We start from the raw sequence: 19,285 nt of genomic DNA, 5'->3' as shown, positions 1-19,285 counted from the left end.
CTTTGTCAGGCACAGGCTGTGACCAGGTGCTGGAGATGTCCAACACTTCATGGCTTCTCCAGGGTGTTTAGAGGACAGTGTGTGCACAGCAGCCTGCCCAGCTGCAGCCCCTCCTGCCCTTTCTCTTGGATAAGAAAGGAATCCTCAGGGAGGGAAGTGAAGTGGAGGGGCAGAACAAGACTTTCTTTTCCAGTTAAGTTCAGTTGTTGCATTTTGAGATGTCACAGTGGGTAACAAAATGCATTCCCTATATTCAGAGCTGAAGAATCTTCCCCAAAATAAACATGGCTGAAAGAATTTTCTTTTTGGTCTTTATTTACTTTGGATTATTAAAGTGACAAGTCTATGCTGTCTCTGCAGTGCAGGGGATTATGAGTCTCTGAGGATGGAGTTCAGCCCCTGGGGGATGCTGAACTGCCCTAATTCACCAAACCCCTTTCTCTTCCTCCACCTCCCTGGTGTTCCTTCCTGCCCAGGGATTAAAAAGGAGCTGGGCAAGAAAAAAAAATCCATTGCTGTTTCTAGCATTGTTTGCATTTGGGTTTTGGGTTTGTTGTTTTGGTTTTTTTTCCCCCTCATCTTTTAAATGAATAAAATATTTAGCTTAGGCAAACACAGTCAAATCCTAATAGACTCTCAAACTTGCAGGGAAGAGGTTCTTGTTTGCTCTCTGCCTTGTAAATAACTGACACAAAAAGCATGAAAACAAATATCCTCCTCTGCTCTTCCTTACATCCTCTTCACAGTCAGCAGAAAAGGCTTTTTAGTAGAACAGATTGGAGGAAGCTGGTGATGGCAGAACACAGTGAGGCTGGAGCTGGAACCCATCCCTTTGGTGGGGCTGCAGCAGCAGCCCCGGGCACGGGCACCCACTGCTGCCCTCGGGAACTGCCCTCGGGAACACACTGCTCCTGTGCACCTGAAACTGCCTCCCAGAGCTTTGTCTCTTTGCCCTTGTTTCATCATAGGCTTTGCCCCTGATTGTGAGAAGGATGTGAGAGATGATGGAAGTCGATTCACTCACGTCTGCGGTATCAGGCGTTGCTGTCGTGCGTGCAGAGGGATCCTGCACCATGTCTGGAGGAGATGGGCAGCTCCAGCAGTCAGTGTCAAGACAATGAAATGCACGTTTCAGGGGCTAAACCTTGTGCTAGTCCTACAGCAGCTTTTCCTTCCTGAACAGGGTCTTGGTGCCCAGGAGAGGTGCAGGGAAGAAGGGTTGGACACGAGCTCTGGTAGTGACACTTTGCTTTCTCCGCGGAGATGTCCTGCAAGAGCGTGGCTGATCGCCCGCTGTGCTTTGGGATGTGGGCTTGTCTTTCCAAAATCAGAAATAAAACACCCCATCCAGAGCTGAACAGCTGCTAAAAAGCTGCTTGATGTTGACAACATTCTCTTGCTGTTGCTGTCCAGCTGCCATAAACCTCAGCTGAGACTCAGTGAGCTCAGGGAGCTGGCAGCCCCGTCTGATTCCTTGGGAAGGAAGTGGATCTCAAACCGATTGATCCTGAACCATCAGCTCACTGCCTGTTTGCAGAAAACTTCTCTGCTTTGTAACAGACACACACAGTGACAAAGCTTTCTGTTTATAAAAGTCAGAAGCAGTTGTGAAGGATTCTTTTTTTCCCAAGGACACCTTCCACTTCAGTCTCCAAGGGAGCTGGGGATGAATGGTTCCCTGCCATCGCCGCTGACCTCGCTGCTTGTTTAAAATGTGGGCGTCTTCTGAACAAAAAAACACCATTTGCTAAATGAAGCAAAACACCATAATAGGTTTAATGATGTAGATTTATCTCCTAACAGTTGTTTTGAGATCACAACAAATCATTAAAATCATTAACTCTCCAAGCTAAATTAGATTACAGATCTTGGAGAATGTCTGGCCACTGCGTTTGCAAACAGCGCCTCTTCCTGCCCGCGCCAGCCATTCATTCTGCTCAGATTCCCCTGCAAACAATGAGCCAATTCAACATATTCCAAGTCAGATGAAACAAAAAAAAGGCAACATCTTTGTGCATGTTTTGTTTCTTTTTCAAGGCTATTCCCATTACTGGAAAATGTTTTCCTGGCGTGGCCAGGACGGGCTGTGTCTGTGGGGAACATTGTCTCGGGTGAGGTGTCTGCAGGAAAGCCAGGGAATTTGGTCCCAGAGCTACCCAGGGTAATTAAGATACATGAAAGTGACACCAAGCCTTGCCCAGGAGCACAGTTAGGTGGCACCTGTCGATGGCAGCATCACTGCCATGGAGTGCAGCTTTGAGCAAGAGATCAGGGAGCAGCTGTGAGGTCTGGGAAGCCCATGGCTGGGGCTGAGGTGTGAGCTGAGGGCTGGACACTGCCCTTCCTGCAGAAACCAAACTGGGGCCAAAGAAATCCCTTGTTAAATGCTCTCCTGTCTCCCCAGGAGTATGAAGCTCTTGGTAGTTCCCTTCTCCAGGACCTGTGCCCCTGCAGTGCTGTTTGTAAAGCTGTGCCTGCCCCGCTGCTGAGCCCCGGTGGTTTGGAAGATGAGGGTTTCTGTGCCTCTTTGTTTTGCATTGAAGCCAAATGCCAAAATACCAGGAGAAAGTTGCCTCCAGCATTTTTTCGGAGTTAGAGGGGGAGCATTCTAGCTCTTGACATGTTGGCAGGGGTTCTCAAAGCCCATATGTCAGATTCAGAGAAACAGTTCACATTAATTTTAAATGGAAATCTTAGACCTTTGCTAGGCAACTACATCTCTCATTGCAATTCTACCCACAATTTAGTCCAAATAGGCTTGACAATAACGTACTAAAATATGAGTACTTCAGCAAAACAGCATCACACCCTTTTGAGTGAACGTTCATCCTCATTCTATTTGTCTCGTGGCAATTAAAATAAGCATGAAATGTGCTTGTGCACGCTCTTGGTCTCATGCCCATTTTAAATATTAACTCTAAGTCTTCATTGCTATTATTTAGAAATAATGTTTATTATTGATAGGGCTGTCATACCTGGGGCCAATCCTTCATTATTCAGTGTAAGCACATGTCAGAAACAGTTCTTCCCTCAAAGCATTGCTGATCTAACCGAAGGCTAACATAGGTTAATAGATAACTTAAAAATTCATATTTTCTATCTAAAACAGCACTGTACTTCAATCCTGTGTCACATTTCCATAAGAAAGCAGTGGCTCCCAGTCTCTTGTTGCATATGTCAGGCTCTTGCTCTTATTTCCCTTCTTGTCGTGGTTTCCATTTTGCTTGATGGGAAACCACGATAGGACAAGCAAAGGGCAGGAGGGTTTGGGGAGCTGTGCTGGCTGTTGTGCTGCTCTGGCTGCTGTGCCAGCTCCACTCCTCTCCTCCAGCACAGCTGAGGGAGCTGCAGTTGATCACCTGAAGTTCTAATCACTTCTTTGCCCAGCCCCTTCCTCCCCTCACCCACAAGGCTGTTATTGCCCAGTAACTAATTACAGGGCAAATATGTGTGTGTTTCTAAGTTGCCAAAGCACATGAAATTGCCCCCATTAAGATTCAGTAAAATCTATAGTTACTGTATTTCCTTCTGTGACAGGTTTTGGCTTCTCTCATGACATGGTAGTGGGGCAGCTCAGCACCTGGGTGCAAGTGAGTGCAAAACATTTCACTAGCAGTTTGCAATTCCAGACACATTTTTTGCCAATGCAACGTCTGCTCTCTGGGTGCAGAGCCTTTTCCACCATCCCTCTGTTTTAAGTATGTTGCCCTGAGCTGATGATGCTCCTGTGCCTCCTGCCTTTGCCTGGCAGCAAAGGTCCCTCCCTGTAAACCCTCTCACCCTCCTGTACAAGCAGCAAGAGCTGTTCCTCAGAAGATCCAGGAAATTGGCCCTTTCCTGGGAAGTGATCATTCACTTGTAGTTGTTGTGTTTGGCACCTGGTGCTGCAGTGATGGACGGATTATAAATGCTTAGAAGATAATGAAATTTCATGTTGAAAAGAATAGTTGGATGTAAAATCGTGAGAGCAGGAGTGGTGTAAGTGTGGAAACCAAGGCTCCCATATGTTCCTTTCTGCCACTATTGCCTCCACAAAACATAAAGGCAGATCAGCATGTCACAACACAGAGCCTGGCATGTCTGCACTCCCATGCAGAGACCAGCACTTCCCATTCACACAAACCAGTGAGAAATAAGGTGTTTTGTTTTTTTTTCTTTCTCCCTGCTTCCTCCTGCCTTTGTGTGAGTTTGCACATTTGCATCTTTCATCTGGCTCATGAAGAGCAAACTCCTTCCTCCCCACTCCAGGTTTCAGCCAGTTTGGGTGGATGGATTTGGGGAGCAGAGAAGTGGATTTTTGGCTCCACACCAGTGGTAAAAAATGGCTCATGCTTAAGTTGTGCTGTAAAATCCATATTTGTCCTCACAGTAATAGCTAAAGTGCCAGTGGCCCTGTTGTTGTGTGCCCTGTCAGTGCTAGAGGTGGTTTTGTATTCAGGGAGATAAACATGAATATGAGAACGGGGCCAGTGGGGGCACAGGGAGGAGAGTCTGTGGGAGCCCAGCAGGAAGGGGGGGAGGAGAGGGCAGTGCTGAGAGCTCCTCACAGGGACATGTGCAAAAGCAATCAACAAAAATGCTTTATTTTTTTCAACCCAAAGCATTTGTGCTCTTTAAAAGTGGAAAGTGGTCATTATCTTAATACATGTGCACTTGCTGTGGACTCAGATAGCCCTGCTACATTTGAAGATACGACCTGGCTATTCAGAGCAATTTAACTTTTACAGACTCTGTTTGAAATTCTGGGCTTTTTAAAGCATGTGATAAAATTCCCTTTTGCTTCACTGAGGCCAGATATCACTGTCTGCTTTTATCCTTTTTTACTGAATGTTAGCATAAGAGTTGGAGACAATTGTGAAGTCACCCAGTGAGGTACTTCCCAGCATTTTTCCCAACAGCCCAGTGTCCTGTAATGGGGTTGTGGTGGGAAACTTCTGCTTAAGCAGTGGGGACATTTTGCCCCTCCTTGAGATGCATTTTTGCAATTCCATATTTACTGCCAGTAATTCTGATCCATATTCATCCTGGTTCCCTAGTGATTTGCAAAGGCCTTGCAAAAATGTGACACACTTAACTGCTCAGAAATGGCAGGAAGAGAAAGAAGGTCACTTAGCTTCTGTTTCCAGTTTCTTACTTTCACCAGTAGAAGTTTCTGTATGCTGTGTAATGGGGGTGGAAGATCCAGACTTCTGGGGCTGTGCTCAGTGCTCTCTGCCAGTCTGGGGCAGGGAAAGTTGTTCATTTGCCCCAGTGAGTGCTTGGATTTGGCAGTGGGAGCACCAGGAGCCCATCAGTGCGTGTCCAGGCTGGCAGGGCTGCTCCTGCTGCAGGCTGCTCCCTGCCCCAGCAACCTCAGCTTCTCTTTTGCAGCTACCTTGAATCACCAACTGGCAGGAAACAAAGCTTACTGGAAAATGCAGATTTTCTGCCATTTGTGAAAATTAACTCCCCTAATTAACTTACACATATAAATACACGTAGAATGAAGACATTAAGTTGATTATCTAGAAAATTGCTACCTTGGTAGACTCCCTAATGCCACCTCTAAATATGCCAAGAATTAAATGGCTCTTGTGGCATTGTTATGTCACTGCAATTGAATGCTCAGTGATGGAAAACACCACTTCCCTTTTTCTGGCTAAATTTAACCTTTCATTTCAGAGAGTGGCAGTGACTGAGCCCAACTGAGCTTGCTCTCACCTCCTAGAGCAGGACCATCACTTTGAAAGCCTCTGCTCAGGTCACACATTTTTTTAAATTAAAAACCCCCAACAAGTTAATCCTGCCCAGTGTTCTAGGTGTTTTAGAGATTGGATTTAGATTGTTGTCAAACACGGGCATGTTTGAGGTCATTTGAGCAGCTGAAAGGAGACACCTAAAATATGGATGACCAAGAGGATGAACATCTGCTGAAGGCATTTCAAGAGCAGGAGGTCTGTGTGTCACTGCAGCCTGAGCACCAGCTGCAATGGGTGTTCCTTGCTGGTGCCCTCACGTTAAAATGGGAACATTTTAAAGAAAATAAAGAGCCCATCTGAGCCCACAAGGCTCCATCAAGAGCTGGTCAGGAATGCTGCCCTCCAGGAATGTCCCAGTCCTTGACCCTGGTGCTGCTCCCAGGCAGGGCTGAAGTTCCAAAAGCCACTTTTTAGCACCCACCAGCACAGAGCAAGCGTCAGACCCTGCTCCCTGTCAACAAATTACAACCCTACTTTGGCTTCATGATGAAAACGCTCATTTGTAGAACAGCAAGAGTAGAGAAATGATAGCAGTGGCAGTTCCAAACTCATCCATAGACTTGCCTTGGTTTCAGGTGAGTTGGATGGTCTGTTCTGCACCCTGGGGGGAAGGCATGAGTGTGGGAGCTACAGCCATGGAGCCAGAGCCCAGTCCTGGCAGCCCAGCCCTGCTCTGCCTCTCTCCAGGGCTGCTGCTCTCCTTCAGGGCTTGGCCACACATGGTTTCTGTAGCTGATTTCTTCTCTTTGTAGAAAGAAAATACCATGCTGTATCTTTAGAATGAAAAAAGAGCCTTGTTCAAATGTCTTAAGTGGTGTGCCATGTGAGCTCATGGCACATGTAACACATCCTGATGGTGAGGACCCTGAGACTCAGGAATTTCAGAAGTATGTTATTTATAAGAGCCTGCTTTTCAATTTCACTTCACAGTGAAGAAGCTGCTTGACACTGCCTGGAACAATGGCCTTGAAAACCAAACACCCCCATCCCCTGAGATATTCACAATTTTCAGTTTGGAATAAAATTATTTCAGCCTGTGCTCATATGCTGTCAGCTTCAGATGGAACCAGCAAATATATATATTTTATGCAAATGGAGCTTTGTGAGAAGCAAAGCTTTGTACCCTGCATCACGGACCAAAGGAAAAGCAGCAAAATATTTAGTCTCCAATATCCTGGTCACACTTTGCAAAGGATACTGTGGCTGAAAGGCCACAGCTGAACAGACCTAAATTAAACAGAAAGCCAAATGTGGGCTTTAATTTACACGCTCGGTCTGTGATTATTGGAGGAGTAGAGAGAGAGCTACAGACAGGTCCAGTCCTGAGCCTTTGAAAATGAAGACTTGATTAACAGCACAGTTTCCTTCGACTTTAATGAATACAGGGATTGAAAACTGTTTGCAGAAGGGCTTTAATTCCTTCAGCTTCCACTAGAGAATGTCTGTCTGTCCCCATAAAAAGAAAAGAATTCCAGACATATCTGATTTCTAAGCCAGAGCTGTCAGCATGTGATGTGTCATGATGTGGCTCAGTTCAGAGCAGCCAAGGGCTCTTAGTTTATTGGATCCTCAAGCTTATCTGCTAAGAATGACAGTATTTCAACCCATCCATTAGCAAACTTCAAGATGTTTTATTATCATTTATTATTATTAGGCAATTAGTTGCTGCAAGTATCTTGCTAAACACTGTTTAAATGGGTTCACTGGACTCCTGGATTTTCTGCTGTTTCTACCTCTTCTTGTTTCCCATGTGCTGGCAGCTCTCCCTGCTCAGAGGAGGGACATTGCCCTGAGGTTGCTTCAGTCTCTGGTGCTCAGCATCAGGCTCTGCCTGCACAGAGCTCCCAGTTACAAACTCCTGGCACTTGCTGGGTTTATTTTTTTTCTGTTGAACAGGAACCCAAACAGTTCTTATGTGGTTCAGTGCAAGATGCCTTTGTGTTAAACTCATTAAGAGAAGATTTACTCTCAAGGAGTTGATAATCTGCATCACCAAGGCTGACAAAGGCAGCCTTATCCTCTGACTACCCTCTTCTTTCTGGGAACCAGAAGCATGAAGTGCCAGGGCCAGTTCCCCTGCAAGTCCCACTGCACGTGGGAACCCCCTGCAGTGAGCAGGAGGCCAGAGCTCCAGAGGCATCTGGGAGGCCAGTGCCCTTCTTTGGGTTCCTTTTCAATGCAGCCCATAGAAACAGGTTCCCCTCCCAGCAGCAACCACCAGAGATCCACCTCCCCAGGCTCTGGGCTCTGTTGCTGGTTCCTCATCTTCCTCAGCAGCTGGTTCTTCCTCCCCATCACTTGCCCCTTCCCTGGCCCTCAGAGCATCATTCCTCACAGACCCAAAGCAGGAGGCACAGGGTGCTGTAAACGAGCCAGAACTTCATGGTTTCACTCTGTCTTTTATAATGCAAATAGGCCAAAAATGGATTGTTGATGCTTGAGAAGCTCAGTCATAACAATATTTCAATGCTTTAATTCTAAGCCCTTGACTTTTTTTTCACTTTTTTTTTTGTTTTGTCCTTCTGTTGAGTCTGAGACATGAGAAGTTGTTATTTTTCTGGATATCAGAAGGCTGCTTAAATACTACCAGTTGCCTTAGGGCTGTGGAGGATTTCACTGCAGACAGTTAAGACCCAATGTCACAGTTCTCCAAATGTCAGAAAATTAATTATGGACTCTTGCCAGCCCCTTTACTCTCCTCCCCACTCTGCTTAATGTCGTGTTTAGAGACTTAATTTAGAAAACCATCTCATTAGCTCCACAGACCAGTAAGAAAAATACTTCTTACTAAACATACAGGGCTCTACCCAGTTCATCATTTGCTGAGTGTGAAATGGGCTGATGCACAGGGAGAAAAGTCTCTGCTTCCAGACCTACACTTGTGCCTAGTGTCTTTCTGCAGTTTCAGTGGGATCCAACTGTGTGTCCTAGACCCACAATCATCCTCTTGAAGTGTGCTATGAAATATTCAGTTGATAACTTGCTAACCTCTTGGAGTGCATCAGTTCACCTGGCTCTGCAGGCTGGGCCTGAGGAAGCCATCCTTGAGCTTCCCCCTGCCTTTGAAGAATGAAGAGGCTCTTGCTGCTTCCCAAAACTTGAGAGATATTAAAACTGTGACAACTGTTACACTAACATGTAGCTTTCCAAGAGGTTTTGCCTGTTTGTTTGGCTCTACCCCAGCTGAGCAGGATTTCCTTGCCAGAGGGGGAGGGAAATCTTTTCATGCCCTTATCTCCTCAGCAGGGTGAAGTTACATCCTCACCTAAACACATGAAATCCAACTATTTTTCTATTTTTTTATTCTCTATTGGGTGAATTTCCATCTCAGTTGTGTCAATAGAGTTCCAAGTGCTGCAGCACATCTGCCTGCTCTCCACATTTTCAATCCTCCCTGAAATTCATTCTTTATCACTAAATATTCTACTATCAAGACTCCACACACTTGATCTCACTCCAGGATTCAAGAGTGCTGGTACACAGAGTTCCTTTGTATGAGATGAGACACTTAACCTTTCCAAAGAGAAGAGCTGTTTTTAATCATTACTTCTGATTTGCACATAGAGAACATGAAGCCTAAAATCTATGAACATTTCAGGCTTTTTGTGGAGTATCTTTCCCTTTTGAGCACTGCATTTACAGGCCATTTGTTCCCATTCAAAAGTTTGGGACTGTGATTTTGCTGCAGCCCTTTGACAGCTGGACTGCACCAGCACAAGGGCCTCAATCCATCACCTGAGCTGTGGGACCTGCCTCAAAATAAATAAATAATGGCAAACCAGTTCAGTTTGGATGGGATGCACAGAGGAGGGGGGAGAGCAATTTGTTTAATGGATTTTATTGATTTAAAGATTAAAATACTCAGAGGGTTAGATACAGTGAGACCTTATTTTTCCACTGGAAAATCACAATCACTTACAGTGTCTTTGTGTAAATTCAGAAATTAAATGGAGCTAAATCTATGGCACTGTCAGCTGAAAATGGGTAGGTCCTTGAGGGATAGATGGAGCATAGAGGGAGTGTGTCTTGCTGAGTAGTTTATGGGATCTGTTGGGTCTTACTGTCTTTGTGTTCCCTCTCACCTCTGCTACAGATCCATCTGAGCATCCATCTCACATCCATCTGAGGCTTCTGCAAGTTGAGAACCCTTGTCCCAAACCTGCTGTGCTCACACCACAGGAAATGCCTTGCAATCCAGTTTTCCAAGATCTGGGTCCCCTTTCAGTGTTTTATTTCTGAGTGTTCATGTGTCCAGATCTCCCCAAGATGAAGATCCCATATCCCTCTTCAGATGCAAAAAGAAGTTTTAGGTTTTATCAAAAGCAGGAGCATCCAACTCCAAACAATGTCCTGGGTTAGTTTGGAAATCTGAGCTGAACTGCCGGCAGTGGATGCTTTGATGCTGTTGCCTGAGCAGTTCCTCCCCATTTCTGAGGAGATGGAGGGAGGACCAAAAATTGCACTCTGCACAGACATCCAAATGTAGCTGTCACATCTAATATTTGTGGAGCAGGCTCTTCTACCAGCTTTTTTTTTTTTTTCTTCTCCTGCTTTTTTTTTTCCTTCTGGAAAATGGGGATAATTATGCAAGCACTGTGACATTTATGGCTGAAAAGCAGAGCACATGTGTAAAATGTAGAGAAGGGTTATTATGTCTCTTATTTACACAGGAGAGGATTCCCAAAAGGGAAGACAAACCACATGAATACATTGCCTGGATTTCTAGGGAGCTGATTTCATTTATTGCATTATAAATGAACATTAGGAACAAGATGAAACTCAGCAGCAAATATGCTCTGCCTGAAAAAGTTAAGAATCCAAGGTACCAAAGCAATTGATTTATTTCCTTTTTTCAGGGCTCTTTGCACCAATCCTGCCTTCTTGCTTCAGGCAGGATCACACCGCCCCTTCCTCTGCCCTGCAGACAATGTGATCCTGGAAGAGACAGGGTAGATAATAAGTCAGAGGAAGAGCTGCATCTATCTTCTTAATGATGTTGTGTTCTCTGTGTGGTCATCAAAGGCTCTCACCATCTGTTCCCACCTGCTTTGTTCTGTCCCTTTTGTAACCAGCACATCCACCTTCCCAAGCCCAGAGTCCTTCCAGCTGCAGTGGGTGATAACTCACAGGCACAGATTTCTAAATGGAGAGGTTTCTTAGTAATTTGGTGGACAAGTGGGTCTCACCTCTGGTACTCAGCAATATCCAAAATCTTTTGCAGCAGCTGGGTGCTGGGGGAGCACCTGGATGGCAGGGGGGTGTGCTGCCTCCAGCCAGCAGTGCAGGCAGGGAATTGCAGAAGCCAGGGAAGTTCTGGTGATGGGTCACAACTTGCAACTGCAGCATTGCACAAGTGGAGACTTGGAGAGGCAGCCAGGAGATGCAGAGAGGAGCAGAGCAGAGCAAGTCACTGCTGGGTTTGCTGGATGAGGGGTCTGCACCACCAGCCTGGTTTGGGAAAACCCTTTGTCAGAGAGGATCTCTAGTAATTGCTTCATTTGGATTCCAGAAAAGGGATAATGGGCTGATAGCTTTTGAAAACCACTCTCACTTTATGCACAGACACCATGTATGCTCTGCAGTGTATAACCCTTCCCAGTGTCTTTTCCATGTGCACCTCTAAGCAGTCACAAGAGAAGTTTTATCAGGAATCGATTCTTCATCGTCCCCACTTGAGCTTTTCTTCCCACCTGGCACCACAAGCCCCTTGGCCATCAGTGTGCAAAGGATGGCAAGGCTTCCTGTGCACCTGCCCGAGAAAATTGTGTTCCTTCAAGAGTCCTAAAGAGCCCTCAGGTGTCAGACCTGCTGCTTTCTGCTTGTTCTTGCCCTCTTTCTTGCTGGGATGGCCATGCATGTTTGTCATGTTGCCCCGTTTTGCAAGGTGAGGCTGTTTGGCTTCGTGCATCGTTGGGAGCTGAGAACAAAGCTGAGCTCAGCTGCTGCTCCACCAGCATGGCAGGAATGTGCACCTCTTGGCACAGAGGTAAAAGATTTCATCAAATCCAAGGCAGCAGAGCCTGTGGCTCAGTCTCTGGTGCAACATGCAAAGATGAAGCCCTGATAAGCTGTGGGACTTCCTTTCTCAAAGCAAGTTCATTAATGGCAATGAGGTCCCACTAATGCAACACCACATCAGGAGAGAAGATGAAACTCTCAACACCGAAGACATAAATGAGAGTCTTCTGGAACCTGATTAAGAAACAAGAGGTGCTTAATTCAGCTGCACCAGGTTATAAATAGGACGGGGACTGTGCCCCTGACAGCCATTCAGGCATGAAGATGTTTCAGATCAAAACTTCTGGGTCTTCTGAGACACATGTACTGAAACAATGATTCTTGAATCCTCCAGATGTCTTTCTCATACTTCTTAACCCTCTACTTTTCTTTCACTGAACTAGATATGTACTTAAACTTCTCATTTACATAGTGAATTCAATATTTAAGATTTGCTTTAATGATCTTTTGTTTTCCCAGCCAAATATTCTAAGAAATGACTGTTTTACCTCCACACACTGAATCCAGGACATCACTTTAAGTGATCTGTTGTGCACAACCTTGCAATTACATGAGAACTTGAACAATGCATGTGAGAAAAAGGACTGGACCAGGCAGGACTGGCTTGTCTTGTTTCCTACTTGACTAGAACAGCTGAAATCAGTGGAGTATCCATGTTGTTCAACAGATCTATGCCAGAAGAACCTGCTTTGTTTCCACTCTTGTATAGCTCATTGTGCTATGATCTACTTTTCTGCATCTTATTAGTAATTTGTAACTGCTGGAGGTGACACAGTGAAACCTGCAACACTGTCTGGATTCCACCATCTTGCAGACATCACAGATGAGCTCTCCCCCATTCACAGTCCCAAATGAAGATCTGTTTCCAAACAGGAAAACATCTTGGAGCCACAAATCCTGGCAGAGCAGGGGCAGATTTTCCTGTACTCCCTGTTCTGCCCCAGCCCATCCCTGGTTCCCAGGTTTTCACCCCAGCTCAGGGCACCTGCAGACCCCAGAGAACAAAGGTGTTTCCTGAGAGCTGCCAGAGTACACATTTCCTTAATTAAAATGGAAAAAGCCATCATGAAAGTGGAGCAGGAGGTAGGAGGGAGGATGGATAAGTATGTCAGGACTCTCTTGAAACAGAGATATCCAGGGCTGGGCAGAAATTGCTGCTCATGAGCTGATGTTTGGGGCTGGGAAGTGAGGCTAATTCCACGTAATGAGAGGTGAACGGTACTCAAGACGTTTCCACTGCCACTGGAGGCCCCTTACAAACGATTTTGCTCTTTCAGTCATTAATTTTTTATGAAGTTTAATAGGCCTGCAGCCTAGAGACCTGCCTGGGTGTTGATTAGCTTCATATTTTCTCTCATTAATGTAGAATCTGATTAGCCCCTGTTACAAGCATTTCATCTGATTTGGCAAACAGCATTGTTCTGATATTAGGAATTACAAGTTTGCTTTGTTGGAGGAAATAAAACCTTTGCCCCCTCAGGCCCAGTGGCCTGGGCTGCTGCAGGGTCAGGAGCCCAAACCAGGCATCTGTGAGCCCAAAGATCTTCTCAGCCTGGGAGCATCTTGGTGACGAAAAACCCGTGAAGTTTTTACTCCTATGGACTGGACTGAAACTGTTCTTTGGGCACACTGAAAGTTAAACCTGGTCTCCTTCAGCTTTCTAACCTTAAAATTCAGTTCCATTTCTCAATGCTCTGTGAAAGAGACACACAAGGAGCATGGTCTTTTAATCCCTTCAAAACTGCTAAAAAATGAAAATAAAAATAGTGTTGGTACAAACAAGATGCTTAGGGGCTGCCAAGGCTGCCTGGGTAATAGGCTGGGAACAGTGTCATTAACATTTCTAAAGCTGCCAGGAGAACAGTTTATGGTCAAGAGAACTCTTATTACCCCTTCTTCTGCCAGGATGTTGGTGAAGGACTCTGGCAACATGTGCTCAAACACTGGATTCAACCTGCTGCCCAACTTCCTGCTCCAGGCCTGCTTTTGTGCTCCCTTTGTGGAAAGTAAAAGAAGTTTTAGGAATGACCTGAGCAATTGCAGCTAATGGCTGGAGCTGAGAAACACCCAAGGATAGTCCCAGGTGAATAATATCTCAACAGACTGAAGGAGTCTTTTACCTGCCTGACACTATTATAGATGACGTTAGTTAACAGGGATAGTCAGGGGGTTCAGAGCAGGCGTTAAGTGAGATTGCTTGAGTCATTATTAATTATGCAGATTCTCCATCTTCTTCTGTCAGAACACAGGAGTTAAATAAACAGAAATGGATCAAACTGCTGTGCAATAGAAACTTGATGTTAATGCAGCACAATGCAGAGCGGGAGGTGGCAGCTCCATCCATCCCTGGGGGTGGGAGTTTGCAGGGACTTCCAGAAACATTCGTTTCTGTTCACCAGGTAGTGAAATAGGAAGTGTTATTTATGGCACCTCAGCATGTGTTAAAGGATGGTGCTTGGTCTGGAGGGTCTGCACTTGGAATGGACAAAGAATTCCAGAGAAATAGCGACAGAGGGAGAGGGGACCCTGTGTCCCCCAGCAGCAGCTCTGCTGCCACTGCTCTCGTGTGAAAATTAGAGTTCAAACATGGCCCCTTTTCATGCAGAAACACACATTTCCAGGAAATGAAAAGGCACTTGGGGAGAGGGACCCCCAGACTGCCTGGAGTTTAATGATAGGAAACCACCTGGGATATGGGAACCTTGTGGTCAAGTGCCTGCTCAGCAAGGGTGGGAGCTTCAGGTATTTGGATCCATCAAAGCACCTTAAACACTGAGTTGCTGGCTTTGGGGAAAAGGCTCTTTCTGCCTGACTTGACATTCTGTTGGTTACTTGTTCAGCACGTAGCACAAAAGGAAAAACAAGTCAAAAAAGAAAGTCCAAGGGCAGCAGAAGTGTCTTTCCAAGCAACTGTTACTGAGGAGGAAAGTGAGAAACAAAGAGACTGGACATTTTTTCCTTTGAATTGTCAGCTACTTTCTCTGCTGCCTCATTGAAGACAGGAACACTGTTCTACCCTATTTATCTATTGCAGCTTGTGGCAATGCACACTTTGCCTCTGCTGCCAAGCAAGCTGGGTGTCAAATCAGTACAGATGTGCATAATTCAAGCTGGCACAGAAACTGATGGGTTTTGCATTGGACATGTTTATTTTCTTCTTGGAAGGCTTAAGCATGTCATTTGCTGTCACACATGCCCTTGTGAAATCTTGGCAAGAAATCAATTTGATTTTCAATGTCAAGCAGCTTTCTTTAATGTCTCCAGATAAGGTCTGTGTGTATTCTGTGCTGGAGGAGTTATGTATGTACCACCTGGGGTCAACAGCAGAAAGCTCCCTGTGAAATCATCACGCACAAGATTTCAAGCGAATCCCTGCAGAGCTGTTCCCTCCTTCCCATCTCTTCCAGAAATGGACATTCTCTCTCCCACCTTCCAAAAATACATGAAGGGCACGACCTACACGTGTAAGGTTTGTGTTGGCCTTTCTGTGTGAGCCAGGGCTTTGCCTTTCCTTGCCATTGATCTGTGAATGTGCAAAACTTGCCCTCAGCAGCTCGGGGGGGGCTCCCAGCACATGCTGCTGGGGCAGGTTCTTGCCGAGCACCAAGGCACGTGTGGGTGAAGTGACCAGAGCAAAAGAAACGTGCCCAAGCAAAAGCAGCCACAGACAAGCTGTGCATGTCTGTGCATAAGTGTAGTGTCATCTGGCTGTCCGTTGTCACTGTAGGGTTTTTAGGGAAATATGCAAAAATTCTCCCAGAACAGAAGGGCTTCCACATTCCAGTGTCACCACAGTACACGCCAATTTACAGATGCCATTGCTGGCTTTTTTATTGGTGTCCAACTGGTGTTTTCAACTGCATCTCTCCAAGGACTTTAGCCCCTTGGGGTGTGTTGTGCTGTGTGATCCTGGGACATCTCACCAGTGGGGGAGGCCAGGGGAGGGGACTGTTTGCGCTGAAGATCTCCAAGGGACACTGTCATAATTCTTCTCATTCAGAACATGACTCCCCTTTGAGTTGGTGCTTTATTCTGTTCAGAGAGATACTCTTTTGATGCAGACAAACAGCTGGGGTGTGTGCCCCAGGACTTCCTCCAAGCACAGCTCGTGGCTGTTTTGGAATAGCCAGTTCCTGCGTAGCCTCTAAGAAGAGCAATTCCATCCTAAACCGCAGTAACTTGCCTTAGGTGCTTGCTTCTGTCCACCTTATGCTAGTGCTGGGATTTTCCTTGTTCTCTTGCTTTCTCTCTGGTGGGTGAAGTAATTCCTCTATGAATTTGTTATGCTTTAGGATTAGCAGAGACTAAATGACTACAGTACAGAACAAATGCAAACTTGTCTTCAGAGGAGCGTGGATCTGTTCCGCCTCGTGGCGTGCTCCTTTCTTTCTGATTTTGTTTCATTTCACCCTTTCCTTCAACAAAGCAGTGAAAAGCTGTTGCTATTTATAAATTGACTGCACATATATTCAGCGTCAGACTAAGGCTTGATACAGGCTCCCCTGGGAGGCCAAGCATGGAGAAGAGGTCACTCCTTCCCTCCTACATGGTCTCTCACCGGGGGAGCTCGGTGTGGAGCAGGAAAGCTGCCTTGGAACGGATCTTCAGCATAAGCAGATGGCACCAAAATCTGATAGCACTTCATGAGTGTGAAATTCATTAACCCCCCTCCCCACTTCCCAAATTAATATTTTTTAAGCCAAGTTTTGCAGAGTTTCTGGTCTAAGTTTTGTGTTCAAGTAGTTTTGCTCTGGAAAGCTGCTTCTCAGCCTGAAAAGCAGCCGAGTGAGTCTGAGGGCAGCAGGGACACCATCTACCCCAGCAGCTCTAAGCACCAGGAACTGTCACCTACTCCTGCAGAAAACCTATGTCTACAGACTTGCCAGGTCTTGGCAAGCAGCTGGGAATGAAGGGAGAGAAAAGACTTTGAAGTTCAAACATGGTACAGTTTTTCCCTGGCTCTGTCATTTCCATGTGTGTTTGTAAGCAGTGCTGAAGGTTTGTCTGAGTTACATCAGGGTCTTTCTTTTCCTGATCAGTTTGGCTTTGATGTGTGAGAACATTTGAAATCTTCTGCAGTCTCTGTGTCCTGATCCTTTCATATTCAAGGCTTCGAGGAGGCTGTGGCTGTGCTGGCTGTGCTGGGTGTGCACAGGAGAGGCTCAGGACCACAGGGGTCACAGCTCCATCTGATCCATTGCATCACTCCATGTGGGTGCTCAGGTACCTCTGCTGGGCCCCTGGAATGATCATTATGGCTGGGGACAGACCAGTTTGTATTACCCAGAAAATGCCTTTATACAGTCTGGTTCAGAGGAGTTAAAAAGGTTACCATAATTTTCACAAACATGGAATATTTTAGGCTAAGGGGAGTTGCACAACTAATGTAAGAAAACCCAACCCAACAGCAACAAAACAAGCAAAAAACCCTCAAAAAACCCATGCGAAAAAAAGTTGGTTATGATGCAGGAACACTGTTGATGAATCCAACAGGAAAGCCAGCAAATTCCATGGTCTCTTAGCTTAGCCTCTTTCAAAAAATAAGAAAGATAAGAAGAGTAAAGCAGCTTTTGTGTGGTTTTATTTCCCAGTGGGTGACCTCACTCTTGTCAAAGAATGTCCAGGATCCTCTTTCTTTCTGCTTGTAATGCTCAAGTGTTATAAATATCAGCAGCAGCTGAAGAGGAATTATGAAATCCAAGAAAAACTTGCTGTTAGGAAACAACAAACTTTCCTGTCTTGATGTGACCAAATCCTAGAGATTTTTCTTCTGTCCTTGAGAGGACGGATTTGTTCCTTGGCTGGGGAGACACGGGTGGGCAGAAAGCTTGGAATAAAGGTGTGTTGGATGGGGCTGCTCAGACATGGCACTGCCCTTGTTCCCCCAGAGCTCCTGCTGACACGAGCAGGAGTTTTGCATGAATAAGAGTGGAATAAAAAGATCAGGATTTGCCTCCTGCTATTTTATTCCCTGCGTTCAGAGCAAAGTGAAACTCCACACAGGCAAATGAAATTCTCACCCCTGGCTTCAGTGCCTTTGGATCTTCTCAGGTGTGAATTTTTGTATTCCCAACAGGTGCAGAAAAGTACCAGAGTTTCTTTATTCTCATTATGACTAAACCTTGTGAGAAACCAAACTTCCAACTAATTAAATCTGTTATTCCCTGGCCATCTCATGTTGGTGTTAAAATTCCTGCTTAACAAGTTGTGTGCTAAGTCAGAGGTTTATGATGAAGATAAACTGCAGAGTGAGGTTCTGCCTGAGCAGCCCATGGGCCATCCTGCTCTCTTGTCAGGTGTCTGTGCACAAAGCTCTGCTCCACCAGCACCTTTGCATAATAACAGAGTGATCTGCAGGGCATCTGCTGGAGTTCTAGTGAGGGTGTGCAATTAATGAGTTTGCCATTAATTCAGTTATTACTGAGAATTAATTATTAACAGTTACAACAACCTTTTTAAAAGCACAGACAGCAATTTGCAGCAGACCTTGGCTGTCAGTGTCCCATCAGCCATGGCCTTGGCCTTTTCTGGGCAGCCACGTGTCATTCTGTGCAGGGATCTGTGGGGTTTGGTTACTTCTGAATTAGTAACAACACTTTTCAAGACTCAAAGATGCTTATGGGAAAAACACTTGTGTTCTTTCTTCATACAAACGTCTCATTGATCTCATGCTGAGATAGAGCAGAAGGAAGGGGCAGTGCTAGGATGTTTGTGCACGTCCTTATTGCCAAGTGGCCTGGACTGAGCATCTGGAGATGATCACCATGGGGTGGCTGGTCTGTGTCCTGTTTCCCCAGTGCTGCTGGCAGGCTGAATGCTGGATCTGCAGAGTGCTGGCCTTGGGTGTGTGAGAAGAAGTGATGTTTGGGTGTTGACATTCCCCTACAATCTCATTTTATTTCACAGTTAATTTCCAGTCAGGGTGGTAAATTCTACTGCACTCTTTAATGACCAGAAATATTTGGCAGATTAATATAATTTAGCTCTCATCTTCTCAAAGGAGATAAGAGAAAAGATCAGAGAGAAGGCAATTCCTTGCTTCATGCTGTTAAAACAGGGAGTACAGAGTCTAGAGAAGTGAAATCAAACGAGTGAAAACAAAGGAAAAGTTCAGGAGCCCCTTGCCACTGCCAGTGGGATTTACCCTTTATTTACTGCTGGCAGTCCATCTGCCAGCTCCCAAGCAAGACTGGAAAGGAGACTCCACCTGTCAACACGTCTGTGAGGCAGAGATGGAGCAGATGTTGGAATTTGCACCACTGAAACAAAATGTTATCATATCTAGCATAAAACTGCTAATGGAAGTGAAAATGGTCACTCTTTAGATCAGTGCTTGTTCCTCTCTTTTTTTTCCCCTCCATCCTTTCTCCTTTCCTGGGCTCATATTCCCTGCTCAGCTTCTCCAGAAAGGAATAAGTCACTGCAGAAATTTAATTTCACTAGTATTCAGTCAAACCAGAATAATGTGTTTAATAATATCTGTGCAGCATCGGGGAGGTGGAAGATTCATGCACTCAGAGGAGGTGAGG

The sequence above is a fragment of the Chaetura pelagica genome, unplaced genomic scaffold, assembly GCF_000747805.2.
Source record: "Chaetura pelagica isolate M959 unplaced genomic scaffold, ChaPel_1.0 scaffold181, whole genome shotgun sequence".
Lineage (NCBI taxonomy): Eukaryota > Metazoa > Chordata > Aves > Apodiformes > Apodidae > Chaetura > Chaetura pelagica.
Note: the sequence above shows the minus strand (reverse complement) of the source record.